The 27,840-nt window shown below is 38.0% G+C and overlaps 2 long non-coding RNA genes across 14 annotated transcripts in view; one reads left to right on the plus strand and one right to left on the minus strand.

Annotated features, from left to right (window-relative positions):
* LOC138830027 (uncharacterized) overlaps nt 1-20,012 on the minus strand; it is a 41,831-nt gene extending 21,819 nt beyond the window's left edge. For 6 of the 13 annotated variants that reach the window (XR_011372834.1, XR_011372832.1, XR_011372833.1 and 3 more), the window contains exons 1-4: nt 19,839-20,012; nt 3,971-4,172; nt 3,572-3,711; nt 3,328-3,477 (exon numbers count right to left, since the gene is read on the minus strand). This is a non-coding gene — a long non-coding RNA (uncharacterized lncRNA). Of the gene's footprint in view, nt 1-3,327; nt 3,478-3,571; nt 3,712-3,970; nt 4,173-6,839; nt 6,942-18,263; nt 18,319-19,838 lie in introns of all 13 variants that reach the window. The other 7 variants (XR_011372828.1, XR_011372827.1, XR_011372824.1 and 4 more) reach the window with 7 other exon arrangements.
* On the plus strand, nt 18,085-27,731 carry LOC138830028 (uncharacterized). Its single transcript, XR_011372836.1, has 3 exons — nt 18,085-18,336; nt 25,743-25,827; nt 26,980-27,731. It is a non-coding gene; the product is annotated as an uncharacterized lncRNA (long non-coding RNA).
* Nucleotides 27,732-27,840: the final 109 nt, after the last annotated feature.

The following is a 27,840-nucleotide window of genomic DNA, read 5'->3' on the forward strand; positions in this document are numbered from 1 at the left end:
GGAATGAAATAGAAGGAAAAAGTTGTTTTTTCTGACTACATTGCCTTATATTTTGTAACGAAAGATCTTCTCAGTCTATGTACTCTCTCAGAAGTTCGTATACAGAACCTTCTATAGAGGAGAAAGAAGATCAACTGACTTGTCTGGATGGGATCCTTACAGATCCCATTTCTCCTAAGCTGGTGGGTCTTAGGATTCTTGCACTGCATATGGAAAAGTCAGACCCATAAAAATACATACTTATATCTATTTTTTTCCAAAAACTTCCATGTATTTATTACTCAGTTCATTCTTAGAGCAAAGTAAAAGAAAAAGGGAAATCAGACTTTTAATTTAAACTACAAATATTTCTGGGTAGTATTAAATATTTCAGTCTGAATTATGTAGAGCATAAATATTTATGAATTATCTTGATTCTTCTCCAATGTAGGAGTTGTGCATAACTTTGTTATGAGCTTTGTATTTTTTTTCTAAAACCATTGGAAAATGGGCCATGTTTGCTTTTGTTTCTTGAATGACTACACTCACTTCATCCTGACAGTCTTTGTAAAAAGACCTGGTAAACAGCCCTTTTAAATATATACATCATGTTGAACGCATAGAAAAACATATCTATTGAAAGTTAAAAATCCATTGTTGTTCTATGTTAAGCAAATCAAACAAATTTGTCACACAATACCCAGTCTTTATAAATTGGTTCTAAATTGATACACTAAAAAAAATCTAGTGATTTTTCATTGTTTATATGGTGAATTTGTCTAAGTTGTCAAATCCCTTTGATTTCTTTTAATTTTATGTCCAAGACTGGAACTCTAAATCAGTATATTCTGCTTTCGCTCATTGGCTCTACCAACTAATCCAAGCTTCCAACCTCAATTTAATCCCCTTTAAAATAAGAATAACTGATTTAGGAGTTACTCTTTTGCTTACTTCTGTTTTTTTCTATAATGTTAAATAATTTTTGATGCAGTTAAATCATATTTCCATTGTTAAAAATGTTTTAGGATGTTGTTCCATTACATAATCCCTGTACTTGGTTTTCTAGAATGATTCTTAAATAACTCTAGTCATTTTAGTTGGACAGAAAGCTCTACAAACTGAGATTTTAACATATATCAAGTATGACTCTATAATCCACAAATCAAACTAATAGATTGAAAGCCAATAAGAGTCAAATTGTAGGTTACTGTCTAAGAACTTGGAAAAATCACCAGGATTGTTATGATGTTGAAAAGATTACGTTACTGCATTGTTGGTGGGATTGTAAACTTGTTCAACCACTTTGGCAAGTAGTATGGAGGTTCCTCAAAAGACTCCACATAGAGCTCCCCTATGACCCAGCAATCTCACTTTTGGGCATTTAACCAAATGTTTACAAACAAGACCACACTAAAGCTACCAGCACAACTATGTTTATTGCAGCATTATTTACTATAGCTAAGATATGGAACCAACCCAGATGCACCACAGTAGATGAATGGATCAAGAAAATGTGGTATATATACACAATGGAATTCTATGCCTCCAGCAGAAAGAACAACATTGCCCCATTTGTTAGGAAATGGAAAAACTTGGAAAAAAATTATATTATGTGAAGTAAGCCAGGCCCAAAGAAACATAGGTCCCATGGTATCCCTTATTTGCAATACCTAGTATATGTCTGAGTCACGCAGAAAAGGTCGATTAAGGTGATGTTAGGGAAATGAACCCTAAGATATGTATTCAAATGTTTTTTTTCTTTCATGCGATTGTTTCTAACACATTTATAAGATTATTTCTTTGTTGCTTTGTATGTCCCCCTCCCCCATAGTATAACCCCTGCTTTCACTGTATTTGATGTCGGTATAATTTGTGGAGGGAAAGGATAAAAACAAATCATTTAAATAGGGATACAGGTGGACCCATTGCAACAGTGAGATGTACAAGTAATTATGTCGAAAAGGAACTTTACAACTTTGGTGCAGGGGGGTAGCAGGGAGCATTGGGTGGGGGATGGGGGGAGGATGGGAAGGGATGGGAAGGGGAAACAAAGGAGGAGGCTACAATACTTGATAAGAAATGTACTCATTGTCTTGCCCATGTAATTGTATCCCCTCTGTACAGTATTTTCACAGTAAAAAGAAAAGATTAGATGATAAAAATGTATTTCAAGTTGTTTAGCATGATTTGTCTAGGCACCAGAGTTCTGTGAGGGGGAAAAAAGGAAATCTATGTTGAAGTTCACATAGATATATAAAAAGTGCTTCAAGTTTATTAGGCATAAAGCCAATAGGCCCCAAAATAAAGTTTAATTATAAAGCCAAGCTGGATATGAAAAACAATGAGGTAAAGTAGAAAATTCTTGAAGGAAATTAATATATAACTGAAATGGCTTCTGGAGCTTTTAAAAAATTATAACTGGCAGACTAAACTAGAAATCAATCATCTTATAAATATGTTAGAAACAATAGCAAGAAAGAAAAACAATTTAAGTCCTTATCTTGAGGTAAATGCTTGATAAGAAATGTACTCATTACCATGCTCATGTAATTGTAACCCCTCTGGTATGGTATTTTCACAGTAAAAACAAAACTTATTAATAAAAAATCAATCAATTGCCTTTAAATCAAACATTGGTTATTCTTCATCAGAAGTTCTTAAAACATGACTGGTGCATATTGTAGAAGGCATGAAATTTTTGTTTTGCTGTTTTCTGGCCCTTCTATACCATTAGGGATACTGTATTATTCTTTGTGTAATCACCTCAAATCCAGATTACTTTAGAATTATTCAACTTGGAAGTTCCTTTGCTATACTCATATCCTGACACACTCTTTAACTATTCTATACTGAGTATTGATATAGTGAAAAATATTCCAGTGTTAAAATAATAAAACAAATAAGCTACCACTAAATGAGAGCTATTCATTCACAATTCAATTAACAAATTATTTTAGGCAGTTTTATATACATAGCCTCTGCTAAGGGCTAAAGAAACAATGATGACCAAGACAAAGGTTATTTCTAGTCTTGTGAGCTGTAAAGTTTTGTATGGAAAAGAGACACTATGCTGGTAGCTCATGCCTATGGTCCTAGCTACTCAAAGCCTCATGTGGTAGAGAACTAGACATCACACACACACACACACACACACACACACACACACACACACACACACACACACACACACACACACACACAAACAACCTCAGGGACACTTTTCCAATCCTTAGTTCAAGCCCCAATAATGGTACTAAAGAAAGAAAGAAATAAGAGGCACAAAAAAATATCACACAACCCACATGACTGACATTGTTACACAGCAAGGAAGGAAAAGAAGGTACTCACCTATTCAGATCCACAGTCTAAGAACAAGTTGGTGAAAAAGTGTTCCCAGAAGACCAAACAGGAGACCCAAGAAACTTCCCAATAGCAACCTCTTATGGGTAGGCACAGTTAAGTATCACATCTTCCTTCTTGCTCTGAAGAATGCTATGACTAATTACAGAAAACCTAATGGGTTAGGTGATTCACAAAGGAATAGAATGTTCACAGATACCTTCTATAGTTTTCCAGTAGTGTTATCAAGTACCTTGAATAGGTCTGGGAAGTTGACTCAGTGGTAGAGTGTTTGCCTTGCATGCATGAGTCCCTGGTTTCATCTCATCAGCACCACATAAGCAGAAAAAAGCTGGAAGTGGTGCTGTGGCTCAAGCCACTCAAGCTGAAGAGCTGAAGGACAACACCCAGGCCCAGAGTTCAGGCCCCACAACCAACAACAAATAAAAAAGAAACGTCAGTAGTCCAATGTAATACCTTCAGATCAGAAATATCTTTTTCAGTTATCCTCAACACTGAACAACTCTACAGCCAGGGAATGTGTGGAGGCTGAGCAGGCAGTATTTGAAGGAGGAAGGACCATGCCTCCTGCATCTTTTACAGCAATTATATTCAAAACATAATAAAACTTCAGTAACAAAAAAAGAAATACCTTTTCTCATGATACTTGCATAGCTGGAGGACAGCTACACAAAATCCAACACAAAACATAAGTAAGAAATCCTTTCCTTGTTGTGCTTCACTATCCAGGCTTCTCTAAGGTGAACTCAGTTTTGCCTATTCCCCAGTCGATAGAGAAGCCATGAGTCAGGAGCAAGGGCACGACTTTTGCCAGAAAAAGGACTGCCAGTTTCCTTTAAGGAGAGAGGACAAAATAGGTCAGAGGAAAAGTGTGTTAAGAAATAATGTGAAGTCCCATGGTTTCCCTTATTTGCAATATATAATATATATATGAGTCAAGCAGAAAAGATCAGATAAAGTGATGTTAGGAAAATGAACCCTTAGATATGTATTTTAATGTTTTTTTTCTTTCATGCATGTGTTTCTAACGCATTTATAATATTATTTCCTTGTTGCTTTGTATGTCCCTCCCCCACAGTATAACCCCTGCTTTCACTATATTTGATGTCAGTATAACTTGTGAAGGAGATGGGGAAAAACAAGTCGTTTAAGGATACAGGTGGACCTGTTGCAACAATGAGAAGTACAAATTGTCATGTCGAAAATGAGCTTTACAATGTCGGTGCAGGGGTGGGGGGAGGGGAGGGGAAGAATTGGGAATGGGGGGAGGGGGAGGCTGGGAAGGGATGTGAAGGGTAAACAAAGGAGGAGGCTGCAATGCTTGGTAAGAAATGTGCGCATTATCCTGCCCATGTAATTGTAACCCCTCTGTATAGTATGTTCACAAATAAAATTAAATTAAATTAAAAAAAAAAGAAATAAGGTGAAGACTGGTTTCTCATCAGTGGAATGTGTTTACAGCCATGAAGTACAACCCTGTATAAATGCTGTACTATGGAGGAACCAATAGACAGCTGTCTATTTGCCTATGTGCAAATGGGGATTGGCTACAATGAACATAAGATCATATTATAGAATGATTAAAAAGAATTCTTTTATTAATTTTTTTTTGTCAGTCGTGGGGGGCTTGAACTCTGGGCCTGGGCGCTGTCCCTCAGCTCTTCAGCTCAAGGCGAGCACTCTACCACTTGAGCTACAGAGCCACTTCTGGTTTTCTGGTGGTTTATTGGAGATAGGAGGGTCCCTCTTGCCCGGGCTGGCTTTGAACCGCGATCCTCAGATCTCAGCCTCCTGAGTAGCTAGGATTACAGGTCTGAGCCACCAGCACCCGGCTATTAATAAGTTTTTTTTTGTGAAAATACTGTACAGAGGGGTTACAATTACATGAGCAAGGTAAAGGTAATGAGTATGTTTCTTATCAAGCATTGTTGCCTCCTCCTTTGTTTCCCCTTACCATCCTTGCCCTCCTACTCCCCTGCCTCACCCCACTCTACACCCCCTTCCACTAATGCCCCACACAAACATGCCAAAGGGAACCAGGCACCAGTAGCTCAAACTTGTAATCTTAGCTACTTAGGAGACTGAAATCTAAGGATCAACATTCTAAACCAGCCCAGTCTGTAAGAACCTGATCTCCAATTAACCACCAAATGGCTGGATGTAGAGCTGTGATTCAAGTGGTAGAGCACTAGTCCTGACCAAAATAGTTGAGGGACAGTGCCCAAGGTCTGAGATTAATCTCTAAGACCAACATACCCACACACACACACACACACACACACACACACACACACACACACACACACACACACACACACACACACACACACACAAACACATAAACACACACACACACACACACCAAAAAACTGGATTGAGCCTAACATGGTAGGGGTGTTCCTATAGTCCCAGGTGCACAAAAAGCTGAGAAACTAGAAATAATTGAGACCTTGTACTAAAATGAACAGCAAACAAAAGGCATTAGTTGTTCCCCACCTCAGCTGGAGGGCCCCTATGGTAATAGTTTAGATAAAAGAATGATCTCTGTCTAGTTCAGCACAGATACTACACAGTGAGTAAATAAGTCTTTAGATGATTACACATAGGGCTTTCAGTCATCACAGTGTGTATCAGCCAGCATTAGTGATCCAGAACCTCAAACGCTCCATTATGTACATCTATGCTGACAAAGCTTTCAGATGATGTAGCCCAGAAAATATCTGATAGCCATTGTCTAGAAACTCACTAAAGTATTAAATAATACCTGTCTTGAATTTCTGATTCATAAAATTATGAGCAAATAGTTGTTTTAAACTGCTAGGATTTGGGTAATTTGTTACATGGCAGAAGCCAGGTGAAGGGAAGTGATAGGGTAGAGAGGAAGGTTAACCAAGAGTTAAGTCCTAAAAGATAGTTAAGTCTTCATGTTAGCTGAGAGATGTGGTTCATTATACTACTTCACTACTTCTGTTAATACCTTAATTTTGGCTTTGTAAAACACACTGACATAACCATATTATATACAGCATATTACAATATAGTACAAAATTATAATCACCCCATTTTGTTTATAATCAAAACTATTATCAGCCTATATTAGAATGTTGCAAATTCTACCAACATTTCACAGATTTTTTCAAGTAAAAGATTTTAAAAAGGGGGATTGTCCCCCAACAAAAAATCTTCAAAGAAACAACTGTCCAATAAATAAGTGGGCTAAAGATTTAAAGAGAGATGTTAAGGGAAGATGGCGGAGGAGAAGCTGGAATCTGAACAAGCTCTCGCATAGAAAGGAGTTTTAGAGTTCCAGTGAACAGTCCTAAGCCAGAGAATCACACCAAGTGTGTCATCACAGGACAGAGAGTTAGACAAGAGAGGGGAAACCAAGGAAACGCAGCAGCTGCCGCTCCGGCGGCGGGGCCGCGGCACCAAGGAAACGCAGCAGCTGCCGCTCCGGCGGCGGCGCCGCGGCGGCGGCGACCACCGCCGCGGAGACATACCTGAGACACAGAGAGTCGGGGACGAAGGAGCCAGACGCAGCGGACGAGCAGATTCTACTCAACACCAACAAGAACCGACAAGGAGCGAACATCTTCATCCTGCTGTTTGCAGACCAGAGACGACCCAGGATCCAAGACTCGGCGTGAGTACAAGCCCGACATCCTCACTCCTCAGGGAGCAGAGGAGGGAAGGCCACCCCTCCCCCCCCAGCACCGGTGATCTGCATCTTGGATACCGACAAAGTTCGGAGGAGCTGCTAGCTCCACCTCAGGCCTTGGAATAAAATGAGTCATTTAGCAGGTCACAAGAACTTAACGGCGAAGTGACCTGCCAGACTCAGCTCCATCCAGGGAAAAGTCACCCAGCTCAGGCTCCAGCCATCGGAGTGCCTTGCTTCACTGGGTAACCAGAGCCAGAGGCTGCCCCTCCCTCTAGCAGCCTCGACAATCAATTGAAAAACAGAAACCCTGAGAATGGCTCCAGGCTGGGCGCTGTGAGCTTTATCACAAAATAGCCCCAGGGAAAAGCTACTGTATATTGAAAGGCCTCAACTCTACCCAGAACCTAGCCTCATCACCACATCCCCCTCTTTTGTGACTCTCAAAGCAGACCACCCTCCCAGAAAACTAACCTGGGAGGGGGATCTCAAAATCTTGGGTAAAGCAGAGCATTTTTCTGCCTCTTCCAACCAACCGACTTAAGAAACCAATCAAGCCACAGGACCTCAAGCTGACCAGAGACTCCAACAAGAGACTGGTTGCAGACAAAAGGGAGATACAGGATTCTTCCCACTCCTCCCCCCCCAAAAAAAAAAATCAAAAGACTTTTTTTTCTTTTTCTTTTTCTTTTTTTTTTCTTTTTCTTTCTTTTTTCTTTTTTTCTTCTTCTTCTTCTTTTCTTTTTTTTTTTGCTTGTTTTTTGTTTTTTGTTACCATATATATATATATATATATATATATATATTTTTTTCCCTTCTAAAACTTTTATTAATCTTTAATCTTTGCCTCTTCTGAAAAAATAATTGTTTTCCAGTAACCTTTTTTTTTTTCTCATCTTATAATTTTTATTTTAGGAATACGTGAATAAGAGTTTTCCTTTCTTTTCTTGTCTTCTTTCTCTTTTTCTTTCTTTCTTAATTATCTTTTTGTTTTTTATCTAGCTCTACTGAACTTCTGATATATTCTTCTCCCGTTCCCATCCTTAAAGCTTTTCACAACTCCTCTATGTCCCTCCCCTTCTCTGAACATATTCACATTCCTCTCTAAATAGACGGTCTTTTAACCTCTATAATAACATTAATTTTTACATTTCTATTCTTTTTCTAGTCTCTCTTTATTCCCCTTTCCGTCTCTTCTTTTTCTCTCTCTCTCTACTTGCATCCTACCCAACTCATTTCCTGCACTGTGATTAGGACATAGTTAACTCTCCCTGTGCCTCCCCACACCAATCTATTCCTATTTTTTACCCACATCTCTCCCTAATCCTAATAATTTCTGGTTTTCCAAATTCTTTTCTGCGGTTCGAAGTCCTTTAACATATAGTCGTTTGATGTTGAATAGATGTATCTGTTGAACTAGATTGTATCTGTAGACTATTGACTGTACAAATGCAAACTTTGGTTGATGGTTGCCTTAAGATAGTGTTCTAGCACAAAACTGGTGCAATCTTTATCTCAAATGGGCCGAGTAAGCCGGAAAAACACAAGAAAAATGGCAAATTCGGGTATCTCAATTCCCAACCTTGATAATCAGGGATTAGAACAGATAAAGAATAATCCAGAGGAGAGTTCCCAAATAGCTCTACAAACACTAAGAGCAAACATGATAAATGAGAAGTTTGACAATGTACAAAGGACTCTGTATGAGCGTGATAGGGAGAGAGAGGAGGCATCCCAGAAGATTATACAGGAATATCATAAGCGTGAGGAAGCTTCTCAAAAACTGATACAGGATTTGCGTGAACAACTTGAGAATACTCAAAGAGAAAGGGAGGAATGGCGTGAGCAGGCAGAGAACACTCAAAGAGAACTGCAGGAATCCCACAGAAGGGAGGAAACTAATCAAAGAGTAATTCACGAATTAAGAGACCAGGTAGAGAATACACAAAGATCACTAAAGACATTCATGGAATCCATTAACAAAGAGCTGAAGGAAGTCAGGGAGACCACAAAGGGAATGCTGAATGGAACCCAACAGAAGGAATGGGAGTCCAAAGAAACCATAACCAATCAACTAAGTGATTTGAGAACAAACACTGAACACCAAATTAAGGAAGTAAAGAAATTCATACAAGACCTAAAACAGAGCTTCAACAAAGAACTTGAAGCCATCAAAGCTGACCAATTAGAAGGAAAAGAGATAAAAAACAAAGTAGAGAGTCTTGACAACAGGTTAGACCATGCACAAGATCGAATCTCAGGGATTGAAGACAGCCTAGATATTATAGAGAAAGAACATACAACCATCCAAGACAAGTCCAAGAAATATGATAGGTCTATCCAACACCTGGAAGACACCATCAGGAGGCCCAATCTAAGGATAATGGGTGTAGAGGAGCACCTAGAAACAGAAGTTAATGGTCTAGGAAATTTGTTTAACAGGATCCTAGCAGAGAACTTCCCAAACATACAAAAAGAGAGGCCTATTCAGATACAAGAAGCTTTTAGAACCCCAAATAGACCAGACCAGAATAGGACATCCCACCGTCACATTATAATCCACACAGGATCAACCCAGACCAAGGAAAAGATCCTTAAAGCTGTCAAGGAGAAAAGGTTAATCACCTATAAAGGGAAACGAATTAGAATTACCTCAGATTTCTCAGCAGAGACAATCAAAGCAAGAAGAGCCTGGAATGACGTATGCCATGCCCTAAAAACAAACAACTATCAACCAAGAATACTGTACCCAGCTAAACTCTCCTTCATAACTGAAGGCCAAATAAAAACCTTCCATAGCAAAGAAAAATTGAAACAATACATCTCCACCAAACCAGCCCTGCAAAAGATTCTTAAAGATGTCCTACACATAGAAAACCAACAAGAACGCAACAAAGGCCAAGAAACTGCACCCAAACTGAGAATCCAAGAACCTTAGGAAGAACCCAGATTTCACAGCCCCCAAGAAGGTGGATAACATGGCAGGAACTCCCAAATACCTCTCAGTCCTATCTCTTCACGTTAACGGACTGAACTCTCCAATTAAGCGACATAGACTGTCTAGTTGGATTAAAAAACAAGACCCTTCTATCTGCTGCCTGCAGGAGTCACATCTTGCCCGTAAAAACAAACACATTTTCAAGGTTAAAGGCTGGAACAAAATCTACCAAGCAAACGGCCCTCATAAACAGGCGGGAGTTGCAATCCTAATATCAGATAAAATAGACTTCAAATTAAAATTCGTGAGAAGAGATAAAGAAGGTCGCTACATACTAATTAAAGGATCTCTCCTTCAGGAGGATATTACAATTCTAAATATCTATTCGCCAAACAATGGAGCACCCAAATTTATCAAAGAAACACTACTTTCCCTCAAATCCAATATAGATCCAAAGACATTAATTGTTGGGGATTTTAACACACCACTCTCCCCACTAGATAGATCAACTCGGCAAAAACTCAACAGAGAAACCGCAGATCTAAACAGCTGCATAGATCAACTAGACTTAACAGACATTTACCGAACATTTCACCCAGCAGCATCAGAATACACGTTCTTCTCAGCAGCACATGGAACGTTTTCTAAAATAGATCACATTTTAGGCCACAAAGCAAACTTGTCTAAATTCAGAAACATTGAAGTTATACCTTGCATTCTCTCTGACCACAAGGGAATAAAATTAGAACTCAACACCAAAAGCCACCAAAGAAAGTCCGGTATCACATGGAGGCTGATCAACACACAGCTGAATCATGAGTGGGTCATGGAAGAGATTAGAAAGGAAATTCAAATGTTCATGCTATTCAACAAAAATGAACACACAAATTACCAGCTCCTCTGGGACACAGCAAAGGCAGTACTCAGAGGCAAGTTTATAGCTCTGAGCTCCTACATCAACAAATTGGAGAGATCGGAAACTAACAATTTAATGACACATCTAAACCTCCTTGAAAAAGAGCAGCAAGATAAACCCCAATCCAGTAGACGGAAAGAAATAATCAAAATTAAATCAGAATTAAATGAATTAGAATCCAAAAAAACTATAGAAAGAATCAACAAAACAAAGAGTTGGTTCTTCGAAAAACTTAACAAAATTGATAGACCCTTAGCAAACCTTATCAGAAAAAGGAGAGAACACACCCAAATTAATAAACTCAGAGATGAGAATGGAAACATCACCACGGAAACAACCAAGATTCAGAACATTATAAGGGAATACTTCTCAAAACTTTATGCTAATAAGTTTGAGAACTTGACAGAAATGGACCTTTTCCTAGCAAATATTGACATGCCAAAACTAAACCAAGATGAGTTAAACCAGCTTAACAGGCCCATATCAAGCATTGAAATAGAAACAGCAATAAGAGACCTCCCAGCTAAGAAAAGTCCAGGACCAGATGGTTTTACAGCGGAATTTTACAAGGCCTTCAAAGCAGAGCTCACACCAATACTCCTCCAACTCTTCAATGAAATTGAAAGAGAAAGCTCACTACCGAACACATTCTATGAAGCCATCATAACCCTCATCCCAAAACCAGGCAGGGACTCATCAAAGAAAGAGAACTATAGATCCATTTCTTTGATGAACATTGATGCAAAACTTCTCAACAAAATTTTGGCCAATCGACTTCAACAATTCATCCAAAAAATCATACACCATGATCAAACAGGATTCATTTCAGGGATGCAAAGCTGGTTCAATATATGCAAATCAATTAATATTATTCATCACATCAACAGGAGCAAGAATAAGAACCACATGGTTATCTCAATAGATGCAGAAAAAGCATTTGACAAGATCCAACACCCCTTTATGATGAAGGTTCTGGAAAAATTAGGAATCCATGGAACATTCCTCAATACAATAAAGGCTGTATATGACAAACCTACAGCCAGCATTATACTCAATGGTGAAAAACTAAAGCCATTTCCTCTTAACTCAGGAACAAGACAAGGATGCCCACTCTCTCCACTTCTCTTCAATCTAGTATTAGAATGCCTAGCTACAGCAATAAGACAAGATGCAGACATAAAGGGGATCCAAATAGGGAAAGAAGAAATAAAACTCTCCCTCTTTGCATATGACATGATCTTGTATTTAAAGAATCCCATAGACTCCACTCCCAAATTACTCAAGCTGATTCAAAACTTTGGCAAAGTAGCAGGTTATAAAATTAACCCCCCAAAATCAATGGCTTTTCTATATGCCAACAATGAGAAAAGTGTGGCTGAAATTAGGAAAGCAACTCCATTTGTAATAGCCCCACAAAAAATAAAATACCTAGGAATTAACTTAACCAAAGAAGTGAAGGACCTCTATGATGAAAACTTTAAAATCTTGAAAAAGGAAATCAACACAGAACTTAAAAAATGGCAAAACCTCCCATGCTCCTGGATTGGCAAGATTAACATCGTGAAAATGGCAATACTTCCCAAGGCTATCTACAAATTCAATGCGATACCTATCAAAATTACACCCTCATTCTTCAAGGAAATAGAGGAGGCAATCCAAAAATTCATATGGAACAATAAAAGACCCCGAATAGCAAAAACGCTCCTCAACGGAAAGAACACTGCTGGAGGAATATCAATACCAAATTTCAAACTCTACTATAAAGCCATAGTAATCAAAACAGCTTGGTATTGGCATAAGAACAGACCTCAGGACCAATGGAATAGAATTGAAAACCCAGAAATGAACCTACAGACCTATAGCCATCTAATCTTCGATAAGGAAGCTAAAACAATAGAATGGAAGAAAGACAGCCTCTTCAGTAAATGGTGCTGGCAAAATTGGTTAACTACATGTAGAAAACTAAAGCTAGATCCTTATATATCACCCTGCACCAGAATCAACTCCAAATGGATCAAAGACCTTGAACTCAAAGCAGACACTCTGAAAACATTACAGGATGGAATAGGAGAAACCTTAGGTCTCCTTGGCTCAGGCCGAAATTTTCTGAATAGAGACCCGGAAGCACAACAAATCAAAGAAAGATTGGACAAATGGGATTGTATACGGTTGCAGAGCTTCTGCAGGGCAAATGACATAGCTAGCAAGATCAATAGAAAGCCCACCGTTTGGGAGAAGATCTTTACTAGCCATACAACGGACAAGGGTCTCATATCTAAAATATACTTGGAACTCAAAAAATTAAACCACCCAACAACAAATCCTCAAAGAAACAACTGCCCAATAAATAAGTGGGCGAAAGACTTAAAGAGAAGCTTCTCTGAAGAAGAAACAAGGATGGCCAATAGACACATGAAGAAATGTTCAACATCCCTAGCCATAAAAGAAATGCAAATCAAAACAACATTGAGATATCACCTCACTCCAGTTAGAACAGCAAAAATCAAGAACTCTAACAACAACAGATGCTGGAGGGGATGTGGACAGAAAGGAACCTTACTTCATTGTTGGTGGGAATGTAAACTTGTTCAACCACTTTGGAAAGCAGTATGGAGGTTCCTCAAAAGACTTCACATAGATCTCCCCTATGATCCAGCAATCCCACTTTTGGGCATTTACCCAAATGTTTACAAACAAGACCACACTAAAGCTACCAGCACAACTATGTTTATTGCAGCATTATTTACCATAGCTAAGTTATGGAACCAACCCAGATGCCCCTCAGTAGATGAATGGATCAAGAAAATGTGGTATATATACACAATGGAATTCTATGCCTCCATCAGAAAGAATGACATTTCCCCATTTGTTAGGAAATTGAAAGGTTTGGAAAAAATTATATTAAGTGAAGTAAGCCAGGCCCAAAGAAGCATAGGTCCCATGGTTTCCCTTATTTGCAATATCTAGTATAGGTATGAGTCAAGCGGAAAAGGTCAGATAATGTGATGTTAGGAAAATGAACCCTTAAATATGTATTTTAATGTTTTCGTTTCTTTCATGCATGTGTTTCTAACGCATTTATAAGATTATTTCTTTGTTGCTTTGTATGTCCCTCCCCCACAGTGTAACCCCCGCTTTCACTATATTTGATGTCAGTATAACATGTGGAGGAGATGGGGACAAACAAGTCGTTTAAGGATTCAGGTGGACCTGTTGCAACAATGAGAAGTACAAAATGTCATGTCAAAACCAGCTTTACAATGTCGGTGTGGGGGGGAGGGGGGTATAATTGGGTGGGGGGAGGGGGGTATAATTGGGTGGGGGGAGGGGGGAGGCGGGGAAGGGAGGTGAAGGGTAAACAAAGGAGGAGGCTGCAATGCTTGGTAAGAAATGTATGCATTATCCTGCCCATGTAATTGTAGCCCCTCTGTACAGTATGTTCTCAAATAAAATAAAATAAAAATAAAAATAAAAAGAGAAGAAACAGGAACTAAGTGACATAGGGTTGACTGTATTGGTTTATAGAATATGCAAAGTGAGAACTTCACATAAACAGAGGAAAGAGTTTCCATCCAGATATATCTTTGTCAGCTGGAGACTTGACAGGTTAAGATAAACTTAACAGATCAATGTCTCTTCATCCTAATTGGAACTGAAAAAAAACCCAGTAATAAATGTTTACCTATCTACCAGGTCAGCACAGGCTACACACAGGAACTCAGAGTCGCCTATATCATAAAACAGTGAAAAAGCTATTTACTACAGTTTGGGGAGGTCCTTTATCAATTTTATGCTATTCTAGTAATGGCTTAATCTTTTAGCTTTGCATAAAAGATTTAAAACTGCCTTTTGAATGACCATCTATTTCACAAAGATTCCAGAGTTTAAACTTTTCACCTCTGGCTGCACAGAATGAATCAGTAGTACCTGAAATTTACTAACCACTTATAAACTAGGTATATGGAATGAAAGGGTACAGAATGTAATGCAACACAGGCAGGTTTCAGCAGCTCAGCGTGACATTTAGCCAGTGATACAAATTAAACAGCTAGGTGACATGGAAAGACCTAAACGAATCTAGCAAGGTGCTTATTCTTAAACCAAACAGAAGGAAGTTTGTCAGGTGAACGAACACAGCAACACTGTTATTTCAGAGGTCAGAAGGCTTGCTGTCCAAGCACCAGCTATGTCTGTACTTTCTAACATGCTTAATGCATGATACACACCACTATGTGCACAAGTACACACACTTACACACACACACATTGAAAAACCAGTTGCTTTCATTCTAGTAATTTTTATCTTTAGATGTTCTCTCACTTATTCAGAGTATTCTGAACTGTAAGAGACTTGAAAGCTACTATATTATCTAACAGAAGAAAGAAGAAAACTAAATTCCCATATCTTGGTTCTTTCACTATATTCTCAGAAGGGGATTTCGATATATATAAACATAAACTGCAGACTGTGAGTGTCCTGTAAATGTACAAGTCATTTTTACTTTCTTTCTTTTTTTTTTGGTCGGTCGTGGGGCTTGAACTCTGGGCCTGGGCATTGTCCCTCAGCTCTTCAGCTCAAGGATAGCACTCTACCACTTGAGCTACAGCACCACTTCCATATATATACATACATATACATATACATGTATACATATACAACATATGCATGTATATACATGTTATATATTATGTATGTATATCTACATATATGTTGCATGTGTTATATACATGTATATATGTTATACATACATGGATATATGTTATATACATATATACATGCATGCATAAACGTGTGTATATGTGCATACATACATAAACATGTGTGTATATACACATATATACATGTATACACACATATATACATATACATATATTCATACATCTATATCTTCTCCTGAAGTTGCTTTTTAATCAAAAAAAATGTTTAGACTTCAATTTTGTTAATTTTTTTGAAGAACCAACTCTTTGTTTTGTTGATTCTTTCTATAGTTTTTTTGGATTCTAATTCATTTAATTCTAATTTAATTTTAATTATTTCTTTCTGTCTACTGGATTGGGGATTATCTTGCTGCTCTTTTTCAAGGAGGTTCAGATGTCTCATTAAATTGTTGGTTTCAGATCTCTCCAATTTGTTGATGTAGGAACTCAGAGCTATAAACTTGCCTCTGAGTACTGCCTTTCCTGTGTCCCAGAAGAGCTGGTAATTTGTGTGCTCATTTTTGTTGAATAGCATTAACCTGTGAATTTCCTTTCTAATCTCTTCCATGACCCACTCATGATTCAGCAGTGTGTTGTTCAACATCCATGTGTTACCGGACTTTCTTTGGTGGCTTTTGGTGTTGAGTTCTAATTTTATTCCCTTGTGGTCTGAGAGAATGCAAGGAATAACTTCAATGTTTCTGAATTTAGACAAGTTTGCTTTGTAGCCTAAAATGTGGTCTATTTTAGAAAACGTTCCATGTGCTGCTGAGAAAAACGTGTATTCTGATGCGGTTGGGTGAAATATTTGTTAGATGTCTGTTAAATCTAGTTGATCTATGCAGTTGTTTAGATCTGTGGTTTCTCTGTTGAGTGTTTGCCAAGTTGATCTATCTAGTGAGGAGAGTGGTGTGTTAAAATCCCCAACAATTAATGTCTTTGGATCTATGTGGGATTTGAGGGAAAGTAGTGTTTCTTGGATAAATTTGGGTGCTCCGTTGTTTGGCATATAGATATTTAAAATTGTAATATCCTCCTGAAGGAGAGATCCCTTAATTAGTATGTGGCAACCTTCTTTATCTCTTCTCACAAATTTTAATTTTAAGTCTATTTTATCTGATATTAGGATTGCAACTCCCGCCTGTTTATGGGGGCCGTTTGCTTGGTAGATTTTTCTCCAGCCTTTAACATTGAAAATGTGTTTGTTTTTATGGGCAAGATGTGACTCCTGAAGGCAGCAGATAGAAGGATCTTGTTTTTTAATCCAACTAGACAGTCTATGTCACTTAATTGGATCGTTAAGTCCGTTAATGTTGATAGATAGGACTGAGAGGTATTTGGGAGTTCCTGCCATGTTATCCACCTTCTTCGGGCTGCAAAAACTGGGTTCTTCCTATGGTTCTTGGACTCTCAGTTTGGGTGCAGTGTCTTGGCCTTTTTTGTGGTCTTGCTGGTTTTCTCCTCACTCCAGTTAAAATGGCAAAAATCAAGAACTCTAACAACAACAGATGCTAGAGGGGATGTGGACAGAAGCGAACCATACTGCATTGTTGGTGGGAGTGTAAGCTTGTTCAACCACTTTGAAAAGCAGTATGGAGGTTCCTCAAAAGACTTCACATAGAGCTCCCCTATGACCCAGCAATCCCACATTTGGGCATTTACCCAAATGCTCACAAACAAGACCACACTAAAGCTACCAGCACAACTATGTTTATTGCAACATTATTTACCATAGCTAAGATATGGAACCAACCCAGATGCCCCTCAGCAGAGGAATGGATCAAGAAAATGTGGTATATATACACAATGGAATTCTATGCCTCCATCGGAAAGAATGGCATTGCCCCATTTGTTAGGAAATGGAAAGACTTGGAAAAAACTTATATTAAGTGAAGTAAGCCAAGCCCAAAAAAACATAGGTCCCATGGTTTCCCTTATTTGTAATATCTAGTATATGTATGAGTGAAGCAGAAAAGGTCAGATAATATGATGTGAGGAAAATGAACCCTTAGATATGTATTTTAATGTTTTTTTCTTTCATCCATTTGTTTCTAATGCATATATAAGATTATTTCTTTGTTGCTTTGTATGTCCCTCCCCCACAGTATAAACCCTGCTTTCACTGTATTTGATGTCGGTATAGTTTGTGGAGGGGAAGGGGAAAAACAAGTTGTTTAAATAAGGATACAGGTGGACCTGTTGCAACAATGAGAAGTACAAGTCGTCATGTAGAAAACGAACTTTACAACTTGGGGGGGGGGAGAATTGGGGGGAGAGAGAGGATGGGTATGGATGGGAAAGGTAAACAAAGGAGGAGGCTACAATGATTGATAAGAAATGTACTCACTATCTTACCCATGTAATTGTAACCCCTCTGTACAGTATTTTCACAATAAAAAAATTAAAAAAAAATTTGGACTTCAAAGATTGCAGAGGCGCACCTAGGAGCTAACTGAGATATCATGAAGAAACCAGTTTTAGTGTTCCAGTGAAAAATCCAAGGCTCAGAGTCACCCAAGTGAGCCATCATAGTACAGAGAGTTTGGCCAGAGAGGAAAATTTCAGGCAGCCTGTTTAAGGAGGCAGATTTGAGCATACACCAGTGACCGAGGTGGCAGTGGCTGTGGCTGCCAACATAACAGTAGACCGAGCCTGAGGAAAAGGTGACAGAAACAGAGTGCAAGCAGCTTCTATTCACTACCAGTCTGAATTTACCAGGAGCAAAAATCTTCATCCTGCTGACCACAGATGGACGCAGATCACAGATAGCCTGAAAAACCAAGGGAAGGTAAGTACCCAAAAAGGCATTCCCATTCCTTCTCACAAAACAGAGTTTGGAAGGTAGCTCTTCCCCTATCATCCCAGAAGAATGTCATCTTTCATATTGGCAAAGACGGAGCCAGGGCAGCCAGTAGATACCTCAGGCCTTAGAATTAGACACTGCTGAGCCATTCAACAGTGCAAAGCAACCCAACCACTGGCACTCAGCTCCATACTGGGGAAAGTTGACCTTTCCAGATGGGGGAAGGACCATCCAAGGCAGGGCAACTTTCTTCACAGAGTAAACAGAGCCAGAGGTGGCCCCACCCTCTGCGGCATGGCAGCAGCAGCTCTCCATGCTGCAGGATGTTAAAAATAAATAAATTCAAAACTGGAGAGTAAGAGAAAAGTCCAGGACTAGATGCATTCACAGCTGAATTCTACAAGGCCTTTGAAGCAGAACTCAATTGATACTACTCCAACTCTTCAATGCAAATGAAAGTTCACTACTAATCTCATTCTAGGAAGCCTGCACAACCCTCATCCTCAAAACAGACAGGGAATCATCAAAGAAACAGAACTCAAGACCCATTTCTCAGATGACCATTAATGCAAAACTACAAAATCCTGGCCAATCAACTTCAACAATTCATCAAAAAAATCATACACTATGATCAAACAGGATTCATTCCATGGATGCAAAGTTGGTTCAATATACACAAAACAATAAATGTAATACATCACATCAACAGGAGCAAGGATAAGAATTACATAGTAATCTCAATAGATGCAGAAAAAAGATTTGACAAGATCCAACACCACTTTATTAAGAAAGCTCTGCAGAAACTAGGAATCCATGGAATGAACATTCCTCAATATAAGAAAAGCTGTGTATGACAAACTTACATTATAACTTATACTATAACTAGTATTATACTTAATGGCAAAAGTAAAGCCATTTCCTCAAATTTCAGGAAGGAGACAGATTGTCCACTCTCTCCATTCCTCTTCAGTATAATATTAGAATACCTAGCTAGAACAATAAAACAAGATGCAAACTTTAAGGGGATCTAAATAGAAAAACTCTTCCTCTTAGTAGATGACATGATCTTGTATTTAAATAATCCCCTAGACTCCACCCTCAAGTTATTCGAGCTGATCTGAAACTTTGGCAAAATGGAAAGGTATATAAATTAACCCTCAAAATTCCGTGGCTTTTCTGTATGCCAACAATGAGAGTAACCCTATATCCTCAAATAGTTATACTTTCTTTCTGTTAAAGCAATCAAACTCCTCTCATTGCTCTTTTGGAAACATGTATATATTTCCGTAGTCAGTCTACCATGAACACTACAAGTTACTTCTACTGAATTATAACTCTCTACATACGGAGCAATATTTTTCCATCTCTCCATTCCCATTCCTAACTTCTATTTCTTATAAAATCACTGTTCTATTCTCAATTTCTGAACATTTAAGTCCTACCACGAGTGAGATTATGCAGCATTTGCTTTTTTGTTCTTGCCTTACCTCACTTAACATGATTTCCAAAGGTCACAGTAATGTCAGCATCAAAGGCCAACACTGTTCCAACCACAATAGAAAACAGTTCTATTCGACGTTCTAAGTAGGTGAGTGACTAGTGTCCCTCCATAGAAAACAGTCACAGCTTCTGGTTCTAAACCTTTGAAAGGCAACTGTAGCCAGAGAATAGGATGAATTAAGCAGTTAATAAAATTTAAAATCCCTACCTAAGTCCTAAGTAACATATTAACCTCAGATTCCTAATTAGAAAATGCATGGCTTGCAATAAAAGCATTTGCTATTAATGAATGTAAATTAATGCAACCAGTTTAATAATGTTTAACTATTGAAACTAATATTGAAACATTTGTTTGCCCTCTTTCTTCACAAGTTAATAAAAAACCAAGTAAATTAGAGCACTGTGACATATCTCAATTGAAGAAAGAAAATCCTTCCTTTTAGAATGACGGATTAATGAAACGAATTAAAATCAACCTCAAAGAAATTATGAGTGAAGGGGCTGGGAAGGTGGCTCAGTGGTAGAGCACTTGCCTTGCATTCATGAGGCCCTGTGTTCGATTCCTCAGCACCACATAAGCAAAAAGAAAAAAGCCGGAAGTGGCACTGTGGCTCAAGTGGTAGAGCAGTAGCCTTGAGCTGAAGAGTTGAGGGACAGCGTCCAGGCCCAGAGTTCAGGTCCCATGACCGGACCCTCTCCTCCCCCCCAAAAGAAATTATGAGTGAAAACTATTGTCTACACTACTCTAGAAGACAAAGCCAATTTCAGTGTAGAACTTTTCTGGCATACAAGAAATTCTTACAGTCTCACTGAATTATTTCACTACTATAATATCCTAGGTGTTACATATAGAAGGCACATAGGATGCGTATACAAATAAGAGATGGTGTTAATAGTCCTGTAGTTAGACTTTTCTTCATGTATCCCATTTCAAACACATCTATCCTCAAAACCTTACCCATGGCTGCACATTGGTGGATATCCATAAAGTAGGCAAATAGCTCTCAAGAAAATTCCACAGCAAGGTCAGACTATGCTCAAGAAAACTCTTAAAACTCATTTTAATAATATTTTGTTTCATTTCTCCTCAGTACTATTTCCAAGTTCCTTCCAAAATTTTCCCTTGTCCTTTGATTGTCACCTAATTAAAACTATTAGTTAATGCACCTAATTCTACGTTTACGAGCCTATAATCATAAATTTAGAAGAGATGTTATAGATGTTCAATACATTTTCCTAAAATTGAACTACACACTATGGAAGCAATAATATCAGGGAAATCTCTAATCTTTTGCCAACCTAATTACTTCCTCAATGTTCTAGTGTCAGACTATTTTGAAAGAGCTATATAATCCATTCCCTGAGAGCTTCTATCTACTGATTGAATCTTGCCATTTGAAGCATATATCGTGTTCTATAACTTTGTTTTCCTAGAGTTTCAGAAAACATAAAATTTTAGCTTCGTTTCCTATAGCACAATAGGAAATTTCTTCCTATCTTGATTTCATTCCTCTGAATATTCTGAGACAACCTTATACTTCTTCACTAAAAGCTATTGTTGGGTTGAACCTGATGCCATCCCTTTCACCTATTAGACTCATTTTTGTAACTTGAGTGCACATTTACTGTATGGGTAAGCCCAGGATATTTTTGATACTTGGTGCTAAGTAAAATTATTCTGCTCCACAGTGAGTGAGATAGTTAACAGTTCTAAATAGAGAATATAACATTTACCTCTACAAAATTTAGTCATTTCATCCTGTTCAAATTTCTTGAAATTCAAATTCCGTAATCCAGCATTAAAAATATAAGTAAGTCACTATTTAAACTTACGGAGTTAGATTTGCATAAATAGGTAAAACATTCGTGTGTGTGTGTGTGTGTGTGTGTGTGTGTGTGTGTGTGTGTTTTAGAAAACATTGGTTTTCTGTGGTTTTTGCCTTTTCTAAAAGTCCATTATATATGTCTAAAAATACTATTTTTAAAAATACAATAATAAGTAGCTTTCAACTGCTATGGATCTTAATATTAAGACTCTATTAGCCTTTGAAATTCTAAATTTAGTCACATATTGTTAATCTAACAAAACTATGTACACCTTCTTTGGAATTAATCTATGAATTAGCAGAGTATGTCAACATATATAGAAATAAAATTAGTTCTATTATTAACTTCATCATGTAAATCATATTAATGATTACAATGTCATGTTCAATTTCAGAAGACACATATGATTTTTGGTAAGATTCTAGAAGTCGTTGATAAATACTCAACAACCAGCATAAAGTCTTCATGCTCTGTGCCAAGCAAGTAAGGTCTAGTTAAAGTGTGATGGGAAGAGTCAGAGTACAATATATCCTAAAGCCATCCACAGCAATTCAGAGCCAGTAAGTCCCCCAAGATTATTCATTTTTTTTGGTGGGGGGAATCCGGTCATGGGGCCTGAACTCTAGGCCTGGGCACGGTCCCTCAGCTCTTCAGCTCAAAGCTAGCACTCTACCACTTGAGCCACAGCGCCACTTCTGTCTTTTTTCTTTTTGCTTATGTAGTGCTGAGGAATCGAACCCAGGGCCTCATGCATGCAAGGCAAGTGCTCTACCACTGAGCCACCTTCCCAGCCCAAGAATATTCATTTTTTATGTCTTAAAAATAACCTGAATTTCAATGGCTTTGCAGTATCCCACTGTATTTGATTTCAACTAGAATTTATGCCTGAAAACTCTTAACTTCTAATGTTAAAACATGTTAGTTTTATGTACCCAAACATTTTCTTAGTGCTCCAAATGAGGAGTTCTGGTCCTCTGACCTACCCCATGAAAAACATTGTGTGGTCAAATAAGCAGAAAATCTATTCCTTTTGGGTATCTATAATCCTCTTTGTCTATAATCCTCATTAGCTTTCTGTTTAAGATGGGTAGAACATTCCTTAACTCACCTAACCATATTAACTTTCCACAGGCTACCCTCAACATTTATTAACATTTCACTGACCTACAGAAACGTGGGGAAATTTTTACTTCTTTTCTTTAGTTATACATTTATCCCAGTAATATTCCATAGAGCTTTGTATTTCGTATTTTAAATTTGTCCAGATTTGTGAAGAAATCCCTCCTATTCCTTTAAGACCCTCTAAAGGTTAGATGCACATACTATTTCTTTTCTAAAAGAAGTTGGCAATATAGGTGGGAAAAAGAAAGTTTAGTGATAATCCTTATCATCTGAGACACTGAAGATCTTTAATTACTTGGATCTTTCTAACATATTCAGAGAGACTCAGAAAAGACATCAAAACGAAGAGGAGTCACCAATACTTTCTGGAAGTCCCTTAAAAGCACTAAAACCCTCATTTCTGTTTGGCTAAGAAAAATTCCCTTTCTCATTACCTAAAATGCTTGACCAACCTTACCTCTCTGAAATGAGGTTCCCCCCCCCTTTTATTAAAAAAAAAACAGTCTGTTACAGATTATTTTGTTTTATTATTTGTAGTTTTTTCCTAGCTGTTCTGAAAGAAAAGGAATTTCTAAAACCATAGAGAGCTAATGCTATTTTTTCAGAAGTACACAGCAAAGAAAAATGAGTTTATAAATAAAAAAAATGTTTTGACAGGACATGTAACTTCAAATTCCAGACTTGTTTAGAGCTTGTACAAAGTTTTTGATAGACTGATAGAATCAAAAGATGGTAAAATTCTTTAAATGACTCTATGTGTGAAAGGATCCATTTGAGAAAATAATCATAGGTTAGCTGAAGAGGGGGGGAAGGAACAAATATCGAGAGTTCTTTTGGACTTTACCCTGAAGCAAGCCAAGTAAAACGAAATGTTTAATGAAATCTGTCTAAATCCAACCAACACATGCAGAAAAATGCCAAGAGGTCACTCACCCGGAGATACTACTAATGGTGGGACAAGTAAAGCAAAGGATGGACTTAATTCTGGGGTGATTTGAATCATAGCCACAATTAAAGCTTCAGTACCATGTCAAATACATTTCAACACTTTAAAATCCTTTGCTTGCATAAAGGTTTTCAAGTCAACTAATGACTAATGACTACGTGGAACAAAAGCAATGTATGAGAATTGCAATTATCACCACAACAAAGGAAAGAAAGCATAGGTGATATTAATGACCCACTGTACAGAACTCACATTAATTTATCTCCATGAGTAAATGAAATAACTCCTTAAATGTGACTCCCTGCCAACATTCAAGCTCAATGCAATCGATCTTTCACACTGTAACCAGGGGAACCTTACAAACCTCATCATGGTTATTTCCCTACCTAAATAATGTCACTAGCATCCTGCTTCTCCAGAACTAAACTACAAATCACTGGTTTAACCTGAAAATCCTTCCCAGTTTCCCTTTGTCCCACCCTCTTCAGCTACATCATTTGCCCTAACTTCTCCATCCTCACCCCATTTCCACAATTTATCCAGAGCTCCACACATAATACACTTCTTAAATTTTTCATACCTGAACCATTTCATCAGCTTTCTCTCTTCTTGGATTGCCTTCCCTTCATTGCATCCCTTAGGAAATGATCTGTTGATCAAATTTATGTTCAAAGATCATTATCTCTTTAGAGGTCTTCTTTGCTCCCCTAGGTCAAATTAATGTTGATCTTCTTGTACCCACAGGAACCCCTTACAATAGATAATAAATTCTAACACATTAACATTATTAAGAAATGATTTTCTAGACATAGTTTTACTCAATTAAATCCTAACAATAACCTCATGAGGCTGGTACTATGATTATTATAATCAATTTTCAAATAAGACAGTCTGAGATATACAGACACTGAGTGTTCTAGATGAGGTCATTCAAGCATTCGCTGACAAACACAAATTTGGATACAGTTGGTCTGTCCCATTTAAAGATTATCCCACAGTTCCATCGCTTGAGGTTCTCCTGGGATCAAGCTAAAAAGAGAATCCAGGGCTTTGTTTGACTAGAGGTTCCATGAGGCAGGAGTCAACTTCCATAGGAAGCCTCAAAATCAGGGGGAAAAAGCAGATCCATGTTCTAAAATGGGCGATTAAGTCAAGCAAACCAAAGAGATAAGATTTCACAAGCCCTCAAATAAAGAGCAAATACAAATGTCAGAAACTGGGCTCTGAAATAAATAAAAAGTGAGAATAAGTCTGGTTCCATAAGCAGGGTAATTTCTAACTCCTTATGTCCTGAAAAATGAGTTAGGAGAAGTTCTCCCTTAGAGGAAGTAGAAATAAATCTATCCATGTGCTTCAAAGTGTCAGGAAACTATAAACTCCCCCTTCAAAGCTTCTTCACTTCCCTGTTCAGGATAGAGGAGGTCAAATTTTGAACAGCTCCTCACTGGCCTGGGCAAGGTTCTCTCCCATCTGAACAGCACATTCCCCATACAGCAAAACAAGAACCACAGTCATTTATTTATAAATCATAGACTACTCAATTTTAAGATTTCTGTGCATGATGCTGGAATTAACTTCTTGTAATTGCTAAACAAGCACTCAATACTGAGCCAAGTCCCTAGCCCTCATTTATAACTTTTATCAGCTTGCTATTTGTCTTAATTGGCACTGCATTTCAGGTCAAATTTCACCAAATTTCTTCAGCAATATCCTTGTTCCCTCTGGCACCCTATTCTGCAAATTGCATTTTTCTTCACAGATTTAGTGGAAAAGGAACACATTTTTTAGGACCCTACTCAAATGCATTTTTCTTCATGAATTGTTACTTTTTCAACTTTACTGAAAGTAAGCTGATTCTCTCAAATTCCTATACACATTCTTTGTACCAATTAAAGGTATTCTCTGTATTTTTCATGTCAATAGCCATGATTGATGATTCTATTCCCAGTGCAACTACCACTAATACTAGAATCTATCTCTTTTTTTCCTGCGCTAGAACTGAGTTTCAACTCATGGCTTGGAATTCTCAAGTTCTCAGTTGACCATACCTTCACTTCCAACATTTTTCTGATTAGTTGAAGGTAAGAATCTCACTGATTTTCCTACTCCAAACCCCTCTTGAGCAGCTAAGCTTATACATGTGAGCCCCCAGAGCCTGGGTTCACTTCTTAAGAATATGCTATGGGGGCTGGGACGGTGGCTCAGTGGTAGAGCGCTTGCCTTCCATGCATGAGGCGCTGGATTCGACTCCTAAGCACCACATAAGCAAAAAGAAAAAAGCTGGAAGTGGTGCTGTGGCTCAAATGGTAGAGCACTAGCCTTGAGCTGAAGAGCTGAGGGACAGCAATCCAGGCCCCAAGTTCAGGCCCCACAATCAGAACACCCCCCATCCCCCCAAAAAAAGAATGTGCTATGTGCCTTTACATATAGTCACTTATTCAGCAACCTGAAATGCAGTTGTTGTTTCATGTCAGTAAATAAGAATAACTTTGAAAAACTATGAAATAATCTTTTGCTGAAAAGACATATTCTTTTTTTTTGGGGGGGGGGTCCGGTCATGGGCCTGAACTCTGGGCCTGGACGCTGTCCCTTAGCTCTTCAGGTCAAGGCTAGCGCTCTACCACTTGAGCCACAGCTCCACTTCAAGCCTTTTTCTTTTTGCTTATGTGGTGCTGAGGAATTGAGCCCAAGGCCTCAAGCATGCAAGGCAAGCGCTCTACCACTGAGCCACCTTCCCAGGCCTGAAAAGTCATATTCTTATCCTTATTTTATAAACAAGAAAACTAAGATACTAAATTATTGACAATCTTGTCAAGTTGACACAGCAGTTAGCCGTAGAGATGTGAAGTGACTCCAGGCCTGATTTCTACATACAGTTATACTTACTGTGTGCTGACTCACTTTTCTTGTCTCCATGTAATAAGGCTAATATCATGTGAACATGGACTGAAAGCAGAACAAATTATAATCAGTAGAAAATGAGTCTCTCTTCTAAGCTGAGGCATTTTAGAGTACAACCCTGGAAACCACAAAAGAAAGAGCCTGGATCTAAAAAACACATTACACAATGCAGATGTGTTTTACATCAGACCTTCAGAAAGCAAAAGACAAACCAGCGATGATCCCTTAGTTCTCTAATTTGTTTTTCTTGTTGTCAATGCTGCTATAATAGAGACTCTCAAACCTAGTTTCTCAACTCTAACTCTACTCCAACTTCTCATTCAACATTTCAGAGTATTTTTCAGCTAACACAGGCAGAAGAAAGAAGAGAAGGAAATGAATACAGTAAAGGCTACTAGCTTCTTCACATGGAAATAAAACAACAGTGAAGCAATCAGATAGAATATGTGAGGAACTCATGGAGAACCTCACAAATCCTATAGTACCTCAAGTGTAATCTCAGATTCCACAAGATCATCTCAGAGTAAGAGAAGAGGACTGAATGCAAACAAGTTATGCAGTTGTCTTACTCCAACAAAAATCTTTTCTAGTCTTTCTACCTATACTACATTTACATATTAGTTTCATTTCCTGTGTATCAGGAAATCTTGTCTAACATTGGAATACAGAGACTAACATTGGAATACAGACTCTAACATTGGAATACAGGAGTCAGAATAGCTTTTAGAAACAGCACAAATTCATTCATGGACTTCTTTATTTCAGTTTCTATAATAGTAGGCATTATCCTCTCTACTGCCTTTCCTATGCATTGGTCATAATAGATACACTCTTTCCAATACTATTAAATTTAGAAATATTAAATGTGTTTTCCTCCCTCCAAGCAAATTCACCATAGCAATTTACACTACTCACAAAAACCCAAATATATACACATTAGTTAATGGCAGTATTTCTCACAATGGTGAAAAACTAGAAACCTCAGTGTTCCACACTAGTTATATTATTGTATTTTCTATAAAAGATTATTTCATAGTGTTTTTAAAGTGATTCTTCTTTACAGACATGAGACAACCACATTTCAGGCTTGTGAGTAAAATTGTAAATTACAAACATCTGTATTTTGATTCTATTTATGTGTGTGTTTGTATATATGTCTGAGGACTATTTTGTGTATGGAAATAAAGAAGGCA

This window comes from Dipodomys merriami, unplaced genomic scaffold, assembly GCF_024711535.1.
Source record: "Dipodomys merriami isolate MVZ:Mamm:240054 unplaced genomic scaffold, mDipMer1.0.p SCAF_1808, whole genome shotgun sequence".
NCBI lineage: Eukaryota > Metazoa > Chordata > Mammalia > Rodentia > Heteromyidae > Dipodomys > Dipodomys merriami.